Source organism: Mytilus galloprovincialis, chromosome 3 (assembly GCF_965363235.1).
Source record: "Mytilus galloprovincialis chromosome 3, xbMytGall1.hap1.1, whole genome shotgun sequence".
NCBI classification, from domain to species: Eukaryota; Metazoa; Mollusca; class Bivalvia; order Mytilida; family Mytilidae; genus Mytilus; species Mytilus galloprovincialis.
This window is the reverse complement of record NC_134840.1, coordinates 25,598,484-25,616,652: the sequence shown is the minus strand read 5'-3', so window position 1 is coordinate 25,616,652 and position 18,169 is coordinate 25,598,484. Positions and strand designations below refer to the sequence as shown.

The following is an 18,169-nucleotide window of genomic DNA, read 5'->3' as shown; positions in this document are numbered from 1 at the left end:
AAAAAAAAATTGGAAAGGGTGCTTGTATTGCTGTTCTCCATCTCAAACTTGAAAGTCTCAGTAAGCCCCTCAGCATGGAGCAAAAAAAAAAACCCACCTCATGTCTACATTTACTTTGTGATAGCCTGAAATATTTTTTGGTAGGCCTGCATCTTCTTTTAAGAAAACTAATTATAAGTCCTAAGTGTATAAGAAAAAAATAATCCTTATCAAGATTAGAAACTACATCGCACAAGGAACTGACATATACAAACATGTATTTTCCTCAGCAATTCTTCTGTGGCAGGATGTTGTTTAATTTATATATAATATACATGTATATACAATGTATTATATCATGCTATTTCAGAAATAATTTTTGCAGTGGCTACTTTTTTGCAATTGTTATTTCTTTACATATTTAGTTGTAAGACATATCTTTATTATGCAATAGCATGAACATGCATTTTTTCCAAAGAAAGTATTCAAAGTTTTCATTTAGGAAAAGGTAGATTTCAGATTAATATTTTTTAAGTTTCAATGACTCTTCAATGACTGAGCCTAACAAAATTGGCCTCTCAAACTAGGCCTGTATATATAACAAAGTTGGCCTCTTTTAGGGATGACATCAAAAGTTCAATGTAGGATAAAAAACTTAATTCACATAGTTTTTTCACTAACCCCCCCACTCCCTCTCTTAACTTAATTTGGGATAAATCAATTTACCTTTATGGATATATGTAAAATCGATTTTGGATTAACAAAACTTGCAGCAATGTTGACCCCCCACCCACTCCCAAACTACTTGATTTAAGTTTTTTATCCTACATCAATCTTTTGATGTCGTCCCTTACCAATTTAAAAAGATTATGAACGTTAACACAACTTTATTTAGCTTTTAGTATTTGTAATTATGTCTCATATGTACATGTATGACTTACTTCAATGAACATGACATACTGATATAATTTATTACTGCCACATATACTGTTGACAACTTGACACCATTTCAATCACTTATAAAAACCAATCAACTAGATACATGTATAGGTGTGACTATAACTGCACAACTGTAAAAGTACATTTATTGTAGTAATTAATCAATTATGTTATTCACTGCTATAAAAAAAATAAGAGAGAATAAGGTAGAGCAAAAGTTGCCATTTTTGAAATTATCCGACATTTCCTTAGAGAATTACATGTAGTTGTCCTTAATAATGAAATAGGTAATTTGCTTTCCTGTTTAAATGTTATAAAAGACTGTTAAGACCTAATGGAAAAAAAACAACTATATGCAAGCATTGAATTGGCTGAAATAGTCTAATCACAACTTTAGTGACTGAGTTGAACGAATCTATCCCATCAAACTAGAGATAAAGGATACAACAGATACAGTTAAGTCTACCTCATACATGTCATATCTTGACCAAAATCTGGAAATTGAAAATGAGGATTGGTTGAAAACAACTTTACCACAAGAGAGAATTTCAGCTTCCCAATTTCTTTGTAGCAACAATCCAGCAGTACCTGCATACAGAGTATATATCTCCAAATTGATATGATATTCCTGGGCTTGTCTTTCCTATCATGATTCCCTTGATAGGGGGTTGCTGCTTACAAGGAAGCTTTTTAACCAAGAGTTCCAAATGGTAAAGTTGAAGTCATCTCCTTGTAAATTTTAGGGACACCATCATGAGTTGGTTGATTGTTATGGAATATCGGTTTCACAGATGATAGTGGATATGTTCCTTACATTTGTATGTCTTAACAACAGTCCTGTTCGCTTTCACAAATGTGACCTGCCAAATTATACTTTTTACCAGGGTTTGTATTAACATGAGCAACACGATGGGTACCACATTTGGAGCCGGATCTGCCTACCTTTCTGGAGCACCTGAGATCACCCCCAGTTTTTGCCTGGGTTTGTGTTGCTTAGTTTTTTTTTAATTTAATTTTCTATGTTGTGTATTGTGAACTTTTGTTTCTATGTTTCCTTTTCCATTTTTATACTCCCACTTTTTTTACCCCTGCTTTAAAAAAGTGGGGGTATACTGTTTTACCTCTGTCTGTTCGTCTGTCCATGTGTCTGTCACATGAATATTTTCGTCACATCTTTCTCAGGAACTACAATACAAGAATTTCTGAAAATTGGTTTCAGGGTTTATATAAGTCAGCTATACCGTGTCATGCGTTTCAGATTCATCAACTTCCTGTTTATCATAATATTTTGGCTGGGGTTTCATCAGTGAGCAGTATCTAGCAGTTTCACTTGTTAGCCATGGCATTGTCAATTTATTTTGGATTTATTGGTTTGAATGTTCTTCTAGTATCTTCCGCCCCCTTTGATAGAGATTGCCTCTGAAACACATTTTTAAAGGATTAGTAATGAACAGGGCATTGAGGAGAATAGAAAGGGTTAAACACCTATAAATAAAGGACAATGTTTGTAGTCACATTATTATATAACCCAAGCAACAGGTTGGGTAGGGTATAATGTTTTTACCCGTCCATCAGTCTTTCTGTCTGTCTGGTTCTGTCATTAAAACTCCTCTGAAAGCCCACAACAGAGTTACAGGAAATTTACAGTCAGGATTCTACTTCATCAAAATTATCTCCCCATTACACCAGTTCATTTTCACAATCGTAGAAATGGAAGCCATTGTAGGGATGACGCGCTGCCAATTTTGCTCTCGGAAACCGATAAATTTATCCATATTGCACCATTACGATCCTTATATGTCAGTTGTATTTTAAAAGACAAATGTATCAACTAGCTAATGAGCATCAGTTAATGATCTTGTCTACATTGATTCAACTTAAAACTATTGTCTGATGGGTTGTCAGGTGGAATTTTCGAAATTTCATAAACATTTAAAAAAATTCTACTTAAATATTTCGTGGAAGGGCAGACTAGATTTTTTTAGTGGTTGAAGACTATAAACCCTAGTTTTCACACACAAAAAATTATTATTTTTCAAAGATATGCATTTTCATCATCCAACTTTAAAGACTGTCGTCAAGTACTTTCAGTAAAAAAATAGCTATTCGAAACAAACCTACTCTGTTTTTGTGATTCATTAGATAGGTATTTCACTTGACCCATATAGTTCATCTTTTAGTACTGTGATTTTTTTATGTTATAAAGTCAACCTGTACCTTTGATATATAAAAATGATAGAATCTGAAGCGAGACGATGTATGAAATATTCTTGCTTTGTACGATATCAAGACAAAATATTCAACTCAAACACACCCTAACATAAAAAGGTGCACTGGATTTTCTCTTTTCGATACAATTGTTACCAATTTTTTTGGATTTTTTCTAGAGTCACATAATGGAAGGGCAGACATGAAAAAAACTAATAGATTGATATGTTTTCCGTCCGTGGTAATTTTTTTTTTAAAAATCGGAGGTTATGCATATTCTACATCCAACTTGAAAGATACCCATGTCGTCGACTTGATATCTAATTGTTCGGCTTAACTATGTACTAAATAAATTGAAAACTTATGCAAATGGTGTTTTTAAAATAAAACACTTCGTAATTGAGAAGAAAATTGTAATTTTGTTTGTTTCTATTAACTTTTAAAATTTTTGTCACTATAGTAAACATTACAGTTTATAGCATTTATCGCCTTCTCTAACAAAGAGCTTCCATTCTTTTGTTCTATTTCAACCGGGTTTCCGACTGTTTGTAGATAATAAAAACATACTATTTAGATGTGAATATTTAAAAGAAATTATGATTCAATTTTTTTCTACAAGTTATGTCCCTTTGTACATGTACATAGAATTTTGGCCTAAATATATTGCTGCACAGTTTGTCATCAATACTTGTCTGAAACCACACTATAGAATTTCATGAAACTTTGTAGTTAATGAAGATATAAAATGTAGATGTGTATATCTTTAAGAAATTTAAATCAGTTGACTTTTAAGAGTTATAAGTAATTTGAAATTAGGAATCTGGAAAGAATTTGTTTATCCAGTGACAATGTGGGGGTGTGAGGTATGTGAGCATGCTGAGGTTGTTAATTGTTTTTGAAATGTCCTTGTTTTTCAAGTGTTTTTTGTACAAGGTGAGAGCTTCTGGCTCCTGTGAGCCTCTAGTTTTAATGTCAGTCACCTCAGACATGGGGTCAATTACATTTGAAAGTAATTAATTACATTCAATTACAATTACAAAATCTTCAATTAAATTACACATTACATTTGACTTTTTTTACCAATGTAATTAATTACATTCCAATTACTTGGCAAATGTAATTAATTACTTCAATTACATTTGAAAGGAAATTTAAGATAAAACATTGAAAACATGCATTTATTCTATGATATGTACATAAGTATTATACATTGCTCTATAGTTATAACAATTAGACAGTGTTCAACTAGTATATACATTTTTGTATTGTGTCATATAACTTATTTAAGCATTTTCCCATTACATTTGACCATCATCAGCTTTTCAAATGTTCCATCAGCCAGTCTGCACCTTTCCGGCCTAAATGTTTTTCCAGCAGTGCTAAATAAGCGTTCAACTGGTGCAGATGTGGCTGGAATAGCTAAATATTGCACTGCTAACTTAGCTAGACGTGGTAAACGTTGACAGTTACTATGCCAATACAAAAGAGGGTCTTTTGACATATCAATACAATTATCTGACAAGTAATCATCCATTTCTGAACTTACAGAAATCCCTGAAGGGTTTCTTTTTCTTTCCACTGATGGGGCTGGCATGAAACTGAAAAGATCATCATTTTTTGCTCGCTTACATGGGGGAGAATTTTGATCACAAGGGGGCTCAGATGATGTAGGGACTTGACTAAGTTTGTCCTTAACAACAGCTAAACACTGATCAATCTGTTCAGTTTCACACCATCTGGTCTTAAATCTTGGGTCTGAAAAGCTAGCAAGAATATATGCTTCATCCTCTACAAACTGAAACAATCTTTCTTCAACAGAAGATTTCAATGATTTTATCATTTTACAATTATAGTCAACTGATATAAGTTTTAACTGGTGTTTTAATCCAAGTGTTACAGGAATTGGCAAGCTAGCAGTTACAGTTTTTTCACCTTGGACAAGGACTGTAGCTTTGTCAAAAGGTTCAAGTATAGTACATAATTCAGAAAGCAGTTTTCTCTCATAGGATGAAAGCTTAGTTTTACAGTCTATTTTGTCCAATTCTAATTCTGGCACATTCAAAACTGAGCAAATCATATGCAGTTGTGAATTCCATCTTGTAGCATTAGCAGCTTGCAATCTTTTATAATCTTCAAGGATTTCTGAAGCAATAATAGATTTCCTAACAAAACTGACAATATTTGATGCCTTTGTAATAACAGTTTTAAGGTGGGGTGAACAATCTTTCAGGCCATCCTTAACAACCAATTGTAAGGTGTGTGCAAAGCATCTTGAATGTTTGGGTAAGCAGTCGGATAAATGTAAATCATCAGACTGGTCATCTTCAATTTCTTTGTCTACATCATCAATTTCCTCATCAGAACTCTCATGATCTACCTTAAAGTCATCAAAGCCAGGAATTGAAAATGCTTTGACCATATTACTAGCATTGTCACTGACTATTGCAGCAATTTTAAAACCTATTTCAAATGAAGTAACAACTTCTTCATATTCACTCCTGATGGATTCTGCTGTGTGTCTACCTTTGAATCGTTTACAGCATATCATGACAGACTTCATAGCCCAGTCCAAAATAAAGTGGCCTGTGATTCCCAAAAATCCTCTCATTTGTCTACTAGACCAGAGATCAATGGTTAAACACACACTTTCAGCTCTTTTAAGAGTATTTACAAGGTTATTTTTTATTTCAACCGATTTTTCATGTAGAAGTTTCGAAGATAAATGCTTTCTGCTAGGCACTTGATACTTAGTGTCAGCTTTTTCCATCAAGTTTTTAAATTCTTCACTTTCGACAATAGAGAGTGGTAAAAGATCCCCAGCTATGAACATTATAAGAGCATTTGTCATTTCTAACTGTTTTGGATTAGACGGTGAATATTTTACACTTTTTTTTATGCATTGTGTCAATGTTGGTTGAATTTCTTTATTCTCAGAATGCAGAATGTACAAATCTCTGTGTTTTCTCTGAAAATTACAAAAGGCCTTATTTAATATCTTGAAAATATTAAATTGTTTTAATTTACCTATTGAAATTTTACATTTATTTAAATTTATTTGATTGTAAATGATACAAAAAAAGAGCACTATTTTTTATTTTTTGAAATGATTTTCATTTTTATCCCAGCTTATTCAAATTATTTATCTTAAATAAGTGATTTAGAAATCTGACTTCTTAAAACAAAAATAAACTTTAGTTTTAATCACAACTAATTAATTTAATAAACAAAATATTTTCCAAATTTAAATGTAAGCTATTAGAGGATATAAGATAAATGAAATCTGATTAGAAATGAAAAAGAAGCATTATGAATTTATTAATTTTTAACTGTCACCTACATGTGTACCAACCAAACTAACTCATGAGCTGAAAATATAAGAAAATGAAAAAAAAAAAATATTTAAAAACGCGAACTGTTTTGAAGATAATGATGTAGTCTGACATGCTTTTGTATTAGACCTAACTCATCCCTTGATGAGACAGCCATATTCATTCTGATTTCTATACCCCATCCTTACTAAATCTAATCTAATCATCCCTTTTCAAAGGATTCTTACATGATCATTGATTGTCTTTATACTAAGTTATATCATCACTGTCACAATAAAACACATGATGTTTACAATTCTAGAGTGAGATATATACTTCTAATGGAAATATTTGTATCGTGTCTTGAGAGATGTCCCTTGGGAATCCTTATATATTTACATTTCTGTTGTATCATCAATTCCCATTTTTCTGAGCATCGTGAGAAATGTCAGTATTAGTGATACTAGAAATTAAGATATTACAAATTGGTTGTCATTGTATAAATGTTAAACCATTAGATGTAATTTTATAAGCGAAAGAAGCAGAAATCTGATTTACTTACACAATATTTCTGGTAAATTTTTCGTAATTTTATTCATTATGTTGTATAATGTCTCCACAATCACATTGATTTTCTATTCTCTGTTATAGGGACTTGAACATAAAGAGACTTTAGTTAGATAATAAATTTTAAGAAAGGAACTTTGATTTTTATTTACAGACGTGAACAGGAGTATGGAAGTGGTATAGACATTGTAAAGACTAAGTGATATTGATTAGAACTGCCAATGCCATGTGTTAACCAATCTGTAACTCCAGCACGGCATAGAAGGTCTGCATGGCTGGAAGAAATGAGCGAGTTTATCAATTATCAGTATACATAGTTAACTCAACTATAAATATCTGATATTGATTTGTCACCAATTACATTTAGTTTTTGTGGCATTGAACTTGGTTATTTGGATAATTTACTGATGCGCGAAGTGAGTATGGATTTAATGATACGGAGAAGTTTATATATAGATTTTTACAAAACTGGAATTCAGGATGTGAAGGACGTGAAATAGTAAGATATTTAAAAAAATATAAATCATTAGAATGAGTATATCAGAATCACCAACTGCAATATCTGGTGATTTAAGAGCTCCTTTGGCAACTTTTGATACATTTGATTTTGGAGAGGAAAGGAGCTCACTAAAAACTTTACAAGACGATTCGTTTGAGTTAAAAAGTGAAGTTGAAAGCACTAATTCAGAAGCCAGTATACCTTTTGAGTACTCAACCTTCACAGAGGATAGTAATGACCCCTTTATGCAGGATGTAACCACAGATTCTACCAAACAAGAGGACGTTTGGTCAAAAGTAGATTTAAAGACATTCTCAAGTCCTCAACATGCAAAATTAAATAAAAGGAATAGTTTTGGATACCACAATTTAAAAGAGAAAAAGACTAGTAGCAGTTCAGATTCTTCAGATAGTTCTGATTCTGAGAGTGGGTATTTACAAAGTGGTTATGTCACTGTTTCTTCCAACTCTTCTAATAAGTTTTCAGGTTCTTCATTTCCTAGTGACATTTTGGATTCACCTTTACCCCAGAGGGCATTTTTAAAAAACATTGGAGATAACAATAGTTCTTGTGAATCTACACCATTTTCTTCACCAAATTTATCTAGATTTTCTCTTCCATCACTTTTACAAGAACTTGAAACGGTTACTGAAAAGTCAAAACGAAAAGCAATTGAAAAGAGGATTCAAAGACTGCAGGTAACAAACAAACCAGTGGAGAGACCTCGAAGCACAACTCCCATAAATGTGGTCAATTTTGAAGAATACAAACCAGAAATATCTCCATCTTTAAATAGTGAAAAACTGTCAATAAAATTGCCACCTGAAGAATTTCGAAAAAGACATAAAAGCCCTTTGAAGCTTCATGGTGAAATATTTAACTTTATGAATGAGGATCAACTTTTCACAAGAACAAAATCTTTAGTTGTTGAAACGGCAAGTATACCTGGACAATCTCCGAAACGTGTATTGATACCTCCCACTCTTAGCCCATCTTGTTCACCATGTGTTTCTCGTAGGAAAAATGAATTATCAGAAACATGTCCAAAACACTCTGAAATACTTTTCTCAACATCTCCCGATAATTGGGTTGCATTTCCTAATGTGTCTTCATCTAGTCAGGAAAACTTCCATACAGACGGCAATTATACTAAACAGGATGAAATTCCACCTTTAAACGAAGATGTTCTTACCATAAGTGTTATAGAAAGAGATAATTCTAAGACTTGTGATATTTCATTGGAAGGTAATTCAGCGGGTGACAGTTTACAATTAGACAAGCAAATCAATATTCCCATGACAGGTCAAGGAGACAACGAACATTTACATACAGAACAGTTTGACAAAATCACATTAGACAATTCTCAAACATCAGATTTTCATAAAGAAATTATTTCAATTGTCAATGAAATATTTGATGCTGAATCAAGTCTACCACAGGTCTTTCAGAATGAGAGAAGAGAAAATGAAGAAGTAGCAAAGAATGGTGAAGTTTGTGCCAAAGAAGAGAATAATACTCAGAGTACTCATCTGTTTATTTCATAACTCATAATCGTAAGTACATTTATTAACGGGACATATAGATTCTTTATTATTTTCTATTTACTCATATTTTTTATTAAAAATAAGCAATTACACTTCTTAATAACAATATGAAACATATTATTAGTTTGGAATTACCTGAGGGAATTACAAATGCTTCAAATAGATTTTCATAAATACCAAATTAATAATTATCAATTAGCAGAATGTGAAACGTCCTGTGTGATGAATATGAGCATGTGCATTTTATGAAGAGGCAAGGATATTCAAGTTTCTGTTTGCACAAGCTTGAGTGTGTCAAGTAAAATCTAAGCTAAATGTAATGTTCAAGAAAAATGAATCTTTACATGATGTTTACAGAAAGCCAATGTCAAAAGAATGAAGATTATGCAACCGTTTCAGAAATTCAATATGTCCCAATTTGGCAAAAATACACATAAAAGAATAATATGATATATCTAGAAAATTACAATATGTAGAAAATTATAACATTTTGTCTAAGTGGGAACATTTGTACATAAAACACTTTATAAATTCCATAAGTCTGAAGTACATTGTATGTAAACCCCACTCTGATAGGTGGCAATTATTCATACCTAGGACAAGTTGAACTTGGTGATTCATCTGGTCCTATTTATTTGAAATTTATTGAATTATACCACCGTCTACCTTAAAAATGAGAGTGAGCTGCCTACAATTTTGTATAATACACTTAAAAAAACATGAGGAAACTTCTGTTGTTAAAACAAAGCATTGACATTGATCAAATTTCATTAAAAAAATCTAACATCTTCAGATAGTGTCATAAATAAATTGATGAATCAAATCCCTGGTAGCCTTAGTTTTTTTTTTTTAATCATGATTTTAGGTAAATCCTGAATTGTTAATGTTTGGGGAGATTGGGCATGACCTTTAGTTGCTTATATTTATAGTCATTTACATTGATCTCTGGTGAATAATTTATTTCAATGCATGGGTATACCTCTGTCAAAATTTCCGTTTCAAGGTCGAGTATCGCAACATAATGACCTTTATGCAGCTACATTTTAAAGTCATATGATGATATCATTAATTGTTGTTCATACATGTATTAAAGAATAATTATATATGAAATTCAAAAACATATTTGTACATTTTACAAGTGATATTCATTATTGGCTTCATAAGTAGGTTTCAAAATAAACATTTTCATTTATTTTATTTATATATGTGTCTTGAAGTATGAATAGCCCATTTTATCAGATTTATATTCAGTTGTTAGTACTTCCATCTTTTTGAGATGGATGGAAGCTGGTTATCATGGTTATTGGGAGCACTCCTAGATATCATAGAATTACAGGACGTGACAATTTAATGGCTTCACTCAAGTTTTGTGTAGGAGTGAAATTGTAATTTAACTTGTAGTTCTTTCAATCTAAAATCATTCAAATGAGTGTAATTAAGGGGGGAAAGATGAGGAGCCATCATTATGTATAGGGGATGGTGTTTTCTGGGATAAATGAGCTTATAAACTAAAGATGTTTGTTGTTAATTGAAATATCTTTTATTTCTGTTTCCAGTTGATAATTAAAGTACTGATTTTTTTAAAAAGGGTTCAAAGATTCTAATGCTGTACACACTTGCAAGTTGACAACAAATTAAAATTCACTTTAATTTTGACAATCAAAATTTGCATTTTTTATTTGTAAATGATGGCCTGTTTGTTATCTAAAAAAAGAATTTTGTCTTGTATCTTAATGAATTTAGCAAAAATTTTTATGACTTTGTCTATCCAACTATTTGTTTATTGTTCATGTAGCCTCTGACAAATATTCTTGCATGTTCATGATGTATGAGAACTTATGTCCCAATTTTTTGTTTGAAGTCATTTACTCGTATTTAGCCTTTTCACCATCATGACCATGTGTAGACTTGTACTAAGATTTCAGAATTTTATTTTGTGTTTTTAGTATTCCATCAATGTAAGATTTGTCATGTTGACCTTGTCACCAGTACCCCTTTACCTCTCATTACTCTTTTGACATTACTCATAAAAATCCTGGATGTTCTTGAGTTAAGAATCTGTTAATTCTTCTATCCTTCAGGTTTTATGCACCTTTTTTATGCCCCACCTACGATAGTAGAGGGGCATTATGTTTTCTGGTCTGTGCGTCCGTTCGTCCGTCCGTGCGTCCGTCCGTTCGTCCGTCTGTCCCGCTTCAGGTTAAAGTTTTTGGTCAAGGTAGTTTTTGATGAAGTTGAAGTCCAATCGACTTCAAACTTGGTACACATGTTCCCTATGATATGATCTTTCTAATTTTAATGCCAAATTAGAAATTTGACCCCAATTTCACGGTCCACTGAACATAGAAAATGATAGTGCGAGTGGGGCATTCGTGTACTGAGGACACATTCTTGTTTACCAGAGCTTTTCATTCATTTCCTGTTGCAGGTAATTTATTTTGTGCATTTATACATGATATACACGTAGTACTGTTCATTCAATATTATGTCATGTATGTATAGATCATGATCAGCAATAAGGATATGGCATCTTAAGGAGGCTCGTGGGTACAAAAATTTCAGGAAAAAATCAAACCTTTTTTTTTTATTACAAATTTTATTTATTACACTATTAGTTATTACTTTATGATTTGGTACAAAAATCAACCAAAAAAATCGATTCAGTTCGGCCCAGAAGACTTTTAAAATGTTTATATCATTAAAAAAGCTCCAAATTATCTCCCTTTGGTGCAAAAAATGCCATTTTTTGGCATTAAATTTTAAATATCTTTTTTAACTCATCGGTGACCTATATTTTTTATTATTGTTTTCAAATAAGCTATACATAAACTAAATAATTGTAAAATTTTAGCGATTTCTGTAATTAGGTTATTTTTTTATTGGAAAATGACGCAGTCATTGTTCCATAACTGCCGACCTGATTTCTCTGCCTACCGCGCTTGGTTTCGTATTTACTAATTTCAATACAAACTGGAGAATGTGCTTGTGTTATCATTATGCATGAGCATTGTGTAGTAATCAGCCAGGAACCAGTTTACAAACTAACTGGTTTCTGTTTGTATTCCACTACAGTCGAAGAAAGTGTTGTAGTTTGACAGGAACCAGTCCAGAATTTTGTAAACTACAAAACGTAATCGGTTATTATCATTCCGTTTTGGTGTTTCATACCGACTTATATGGTTTGAATAAGCTTAAGACCCTTCAAACATTAATGTGATAGGTATATTAAAGACTGTTTTACAAAAGGATGAAACTGTTTTGCGTTAAAAGTCGTACTATAGTGATATATGTTATGTACGGATTTCCACTCTCACCGGTTAATTTCTTCTTTTACACGTGCTTTTGAAACTTCCTGTTTAAACATCGCAAGTTTTAAAATTGTTTTTTGAGTGAATTAAACTTATTTTAACAATCACGAAGCGTTCGGGAATCATTTCAAGCAGTTTCTTCTTCTCTTTGATGATGGAAAATAGGTTTTCTCAAGAAAATACCGCAAACGATCGCAGAGGAATTGAAACGTACAAGTCAAGTCGGCACCTGGTTAAATTGGCATCTAGTCAAATCGGCACCTATTTGACGTCAATTCGGCTTCCAATAATATTTATTATAATATTTTCTATTCAATTAATTAATAACTGTTACCAAGTACATAGTGAATATTAGGTAAACAACGAGACCAAAGTGAATATGTTGTTGTGTATAAAAGTAAACAACGAAGCTATTGTTTTAACCATTAGACAATTATTAAAATTAAATGGAAAACTATGAGTCCCTTTCAATAAATCAAACTTTCATGCCAAATAATTAGCAAATTTAAGGTGGTTTTTTTTCCAGTAATGTTTAAACAGCATTAAACAAACAATCCTGTAAAAGACTCAACTGGTTAAATAATGCATAAAAATATCCAATAAGGCTATTTTATTTTTTTCTGGGACGCCTTCCTAAGACGTTCGTAGGAAGGCGTCCCAGAAAAAAATTAACATAGCCTTGTGGTCATAGGAAGGTGTCCCAGAATAAAATTTAAAAAGCCTTGCCAGACTTAATAATTATTTGGACTACTCATATATATCATTAAAAATACACCAAAAAATTCATGTAGTTGAGAAAAATAAATACATTCAAAATGTACATGAACATCCAAAAAAGTGAAAGTTAGTATTAACTCTTTTTGCTTTAAAAATTTACAACTGCATATAAGTATTGAATGCTTTTTTTTGTAAATTCATTGAGGTGTAAAAGCGTTGACCGAAGTACTTTTTGTATGAAGCGCATAAGCGCTTCATTCTAAAAATGTGCACACGGTCAACGCTTTTGCAACCCTATGAGGTTACAAAAAGAAACATTCAATACTTATAATTACTTTTTTTAGCTAGGATCATGAAAACACGAATTTTATAACTTTTTTATTCAATTCATCTGTGCACTTTATTGTGGGACCACGTGTTATCATGAATGAAAAGTTTTATTGAGTGATGCAATTGCTTGAGGAATAACATGTGATGTGCAGTTAGCCAATCAGAATAAAGTATTATAATGAAACATATATCAAATGTAATTATAACAAAATACATTACGTTGTAAGAGTTATCTCCCCAAACACTGTTTTTCTTGTGGCCACCTCTCCTTCGTAACCGTAAAAGATTTTATTTTACCAAATTGCTCGTTACATATTTAGGATAAGAATATTCGTTTGAACCATAGCTCTATGGGGACTCCATATGAGAGTTATTCCCCCTTTTTCATTTGATTCAAGCGATATGCATTTTCAACTGGTAAACCATAACTGATAGAGACCTAGGGTCTTCATGAGGTCATTGGTACTAAAAATGAAAATGAGGTCAATGTCAAAGGTCAAGGTCATATTATAAATTTTGATTTTGGCTTATTTTCACTTCTTTTCAAATACTGTATGACATTTTGACAAATAATTTTTCATAAATTATTAGTTGCGACATGTCCTTACTTGTATATTTTGGTTGAAAGGCTGCGCATACAATAAAAGGGAGTTTTTGTCCATCTTACATTTAAAATTACGCGTCAAGTGGTAGTTCTCATTAACCAAACATATTAAAGACCTAGGATATTTTGATTCAAGGTCCATGGTTTGTGACCTTGAAATTGAGGTCAAGGTCATAGGTTAATAGGACGTCATAAAGCCATAGGAACTAACATTTTAAACTGATTTTTCATATTTCAATATAAAAATAGATCTTTTCTAGTGGAAAGACTTCAATTATTCTCTGAACAATTTGTTTTTAATTTACATCATATTTTGTGGGAGAAGGGGGTTCAGACTATGTGGTATCAGGTCTGTTTGCGCCCAATACACTTTCGCACCTCGCACGTTCACACCCAAGGTCCATTCGCACTCTACTCATTCACGCCCAATTTTAATTCAAATTCAAGTTGAATAATTGGAAAATCATGATTGTTGTTTTAAATTGCTTTGGTGTAAATACTGAATGTATTTTTAGCTTGGTATGAGTAAAACATTGAAGATTTTAAAGGAAAAACACAAAAGATAATTGTTTTTAAGCCCTTTGATCTGAAACAACGAAACAATAAAATATAGGAACCAAAATATAGCAATCCACTATTATAACCAAAACATGATAAAATTTATTCAACACACAGAAAAAAAATAGTCAGAATCTCACTTCATTATGAAAGAGGTCAATGAAACAAAGTATAGCAATACACTAACCAAAACATGATTAAGAGTTATTCAACGCTAAATAAAATGTTGACAAAATACCACTTTATTTAGAAAGGATTATTATTATCTTTAACAATACGCTATCCAAAACATGATTAAGATTTATTCAACACAAAAAAATGCTGTCTCACTTTATTTTGAGACAATGACAACAATTATACTTATAAGAAAACACTTGCTTACAGAGTTATTAAACACAAAACCAATTAAGATTAGTTGCGAACATGTAGGGTGTGAAAGTGAAAGGGGGCGAACATGAGTTGGTGCAAACGTGAATGGGCGCGAACGGACCCGGATTCAGCCTATGTACCAGTGAGAAATATAGAAGCCTTTCTACGGTATTTATTTGTACAATTCAGGTAGTCTTGACCTATTCATTTGTCTTAAAAAAAACACCCAGCCAGTTGGCACCTTCACTTCACACACACACATATACGAATATCAATTATATGCTTACGAGACATGTTGCATTGTTAAACTAATTACGGTATGTGAAAATCAAGACTTGCATAAAAACTATCCCAATATTAGAGACAGTGGCGTCATTTTTCTTCAGAGCTTTCAGCTCTTTGATTTCGATATTACCTCAATTTCGCCTATTAGTTCAACAGAAAAAAAGGACATTAACAAAAATGTATGCTTCTTCCAGGGATGATTGTGAGTTAAATGAACGGTGACTCCATTTTTTTATTTCCTTTTTCTATTAAGTATAGGATAAAGTTCATTTATAAAAAAATATAGCGAAATCCTATATTAGAAAAAAAATTTGATTTATACTCAGGAGCCCCCTTAATTTTATATACAAGTCAAATTTTGTACCAGTAATGGAAACTTAGTATTGTGGACCCTAGTCTCCCAAAGTTTTTCTAAATGTAGATGTTTATAGTTGTGAGTCATTGTTCCTAACCATATTTGATGTGCCGTAAGGTGTGTAATGAATAATGAATTATTATAGTTTTGTCTTATGGATTGAAGATGTAAAACTTACACAAACAACTGGTAATATATGGATCTTCTCTCCAGAGCTCTTCATCAGTTAATCTTGTATTTTTATATGTAAAATTTTATGGGATGTATAATAGTATAATGTTGTCGTTGTTTGGCGGCACCATCAGCTACAGTTTTATCCAAGGTTGATAGTTCTGAGATGAGATTAAACCAAGAAATTATAGTTGAAAGACCATAATTAATCTGTTTATCAATCTTTTCCTGGGCATTAATGGCATTGGCTTAAGATGTCATCTTGCTCTCATTAAAGCCATTCTAGGTTCATTATCTAGAGATGGAAAATTATCACACATAAACATCAAAGAAAAATTTAAGAAAAGAAGAATTATACTTGGTCTTGGATTTATCTTATTAGAGGCTTTACCAGACCCTTAACATTCTGTTGTTCCTTGTTATACATATATGTTTGGTGTGCAATGATAATTAAATAACATTCTCAGAATTGTCACATTTTTTCATGTCAGTACCTTTTCTTGCCATTTATAGGTTTTCTCATTGATGAAGGTTGTATCATTGCCTATAATTGCATCCATTCACTTCATTTAAATTTTGGTGGATAGTTTCCTCAGTGTCATAGCAATCATACAACATCTCCTTATTTTAATATACCAGAAAATATGTAATGCTTTCAACATGAGAAGAGGCTCGCAGGTACAAAAATTTCAGCAAAGAATCAAACATTTGTTTTTTCAATACAAATTTTATTTATTACACAATTAGTTATTACTTTATGATATGGTACAAAAATCACCCGAAAAAATCGATTCAGTTTGGACCCAGATGACTTTTAAAATGGTTATATCATTGAAAAAGGTCCAAATTATCTCCCTTTGCCTCAAAATGCCATATTTTGGCATTAAAATTGAAATATCTTTTTTAACTCATCGGTGACCTATATTTTTTATTATTGTTTTCAAATAAGCTGTACATAAACTAAATAATTGTAAAATTTAAGCGATTTCTGTAATTTAGTTCTTTTTTTATTTTGATATTATCTCTATTTCTTCTATTAATTCAACAGAAAAAAAGGACATTAGTCATTAACAAAAGTGTATGCTTCTTTCGTAGGATTGTGAGCTTAAATGAACGGTGACCCCATTTATTTTGCAGTTAAGCTGCATTATGCGAGCACCCTAGATTTGTGGTCTACCCAAAAAATGCTGAAATACTTGCCATTGTTATTATCTAGCTGGCTACTATGTTATATATAACTAATTGAACACTTTTTTAATACTTTTAATTCTGGATTACAAAAAGTGTGACTAGAAAAACCTTAAATGATCGTCGATTTATCCAAAAGTTTTGAAGTTGCACATAGGAAGAAGTGCAGCGTGTACTCATTAGGAATTCTTATGTAGTTAATTACCGCCTGTGCTTTTGGCTAAGATGTAAAAAAAACAATTGTACATGTTGTATGAAATATTTAATCGCCTAAAATCTTTAAAGACAAGTAGTTTAGATTTCCCAAATGGCAAACAAAAGTTGTAGGAATATTGTTTGTCATCAATACGTAGTACAACTGCATCAGTAGTCTATTATATAATAAGTTCAACTGTTCATGCTGTTGGCGGCAATTTCCACTCTGAGACAAGTATACCACAGTTATAGTAGTCTCTGTTCCACTTGAAAGAAAATAAAAAATAACTTTGTAAACCTTTTTGCCAAAGTCTCCAAATAAATGATCTCAAAACTTATTTTATTCATTATTATTCATGGCAGCAATGTCCACTTTGTTCAATTGCTAGCTATATACAGAAAATCGCCGACAAAAAATGTGTTTATTCGAGTAAAATCGTATCTGACTGACAAAAACAACATTGAAACATAATGACAATGGCTGCCGAGAAGAAGACAATTACAATGTTGGATCCGATTCTGGAAGTGGATAAGGGTAATTCAACTACAAAAATCTGGGCAGATGACAAAATACGATCTATGCATGGAAAATAAATACAAACACTAAATGAAAACTAAAAGATATATGTAAAAGAAAGAAAAAGCAGAAAATATTTTAAACAGAAACTCAAAATTACTTTTTGACAAATTTTAATGCCAAAATCCAATACAATGCAGCAATGTGACAGCTGGGAACAGTATATCTAACAATATTATGTTCCTGGTCACAGTATAAGTTTTCTTTATCAGTGATAAATGTTGATAATGCATGTAAGATGCTTTTAAAGTGTAAACATATTACTGCAATTTTGAAGGGGTATTTTTTTATTTCTCAATTTTGAAGGGTCAGTTAAAGAAGCTGGAAGATTCTTACTTTATTTTCACAAATAATGCAACTATATGATTAAATATCTGAATGTAGGCAAATCATATGATATATAGGTGGCGTCCTTTGGGCCACTCTACCCCCTCCTGCTTGATAACTTTGAAACGAATGAGATCCCCA

The 18,169-nt window shown here is 31.8% G+C and overlaps 1 protein-coding gene across 2 annotated transcripts in view; it reads left to right on the top strand.

Annotated features, from left to right (window-relative positions):
- The window catches only part of LOC143067521 (uncharacterized), a 39,889-nt gene that overhangs the window by 1,544 nt on the left and 20,176 nt on the right, over positions 1-18,169 (top strand). For both annotated transcript variants that reach the window (XM_076240838.1, XM_076240837.1), the window contains exon 2: positions 7,156-9,053. The gene's annotated coding sequence lies outside the window, so the exon portion shown is untranslated. The remainder of the gene's footprint in view (positions 1-7,155; positions 9,054-18,169) is intronic.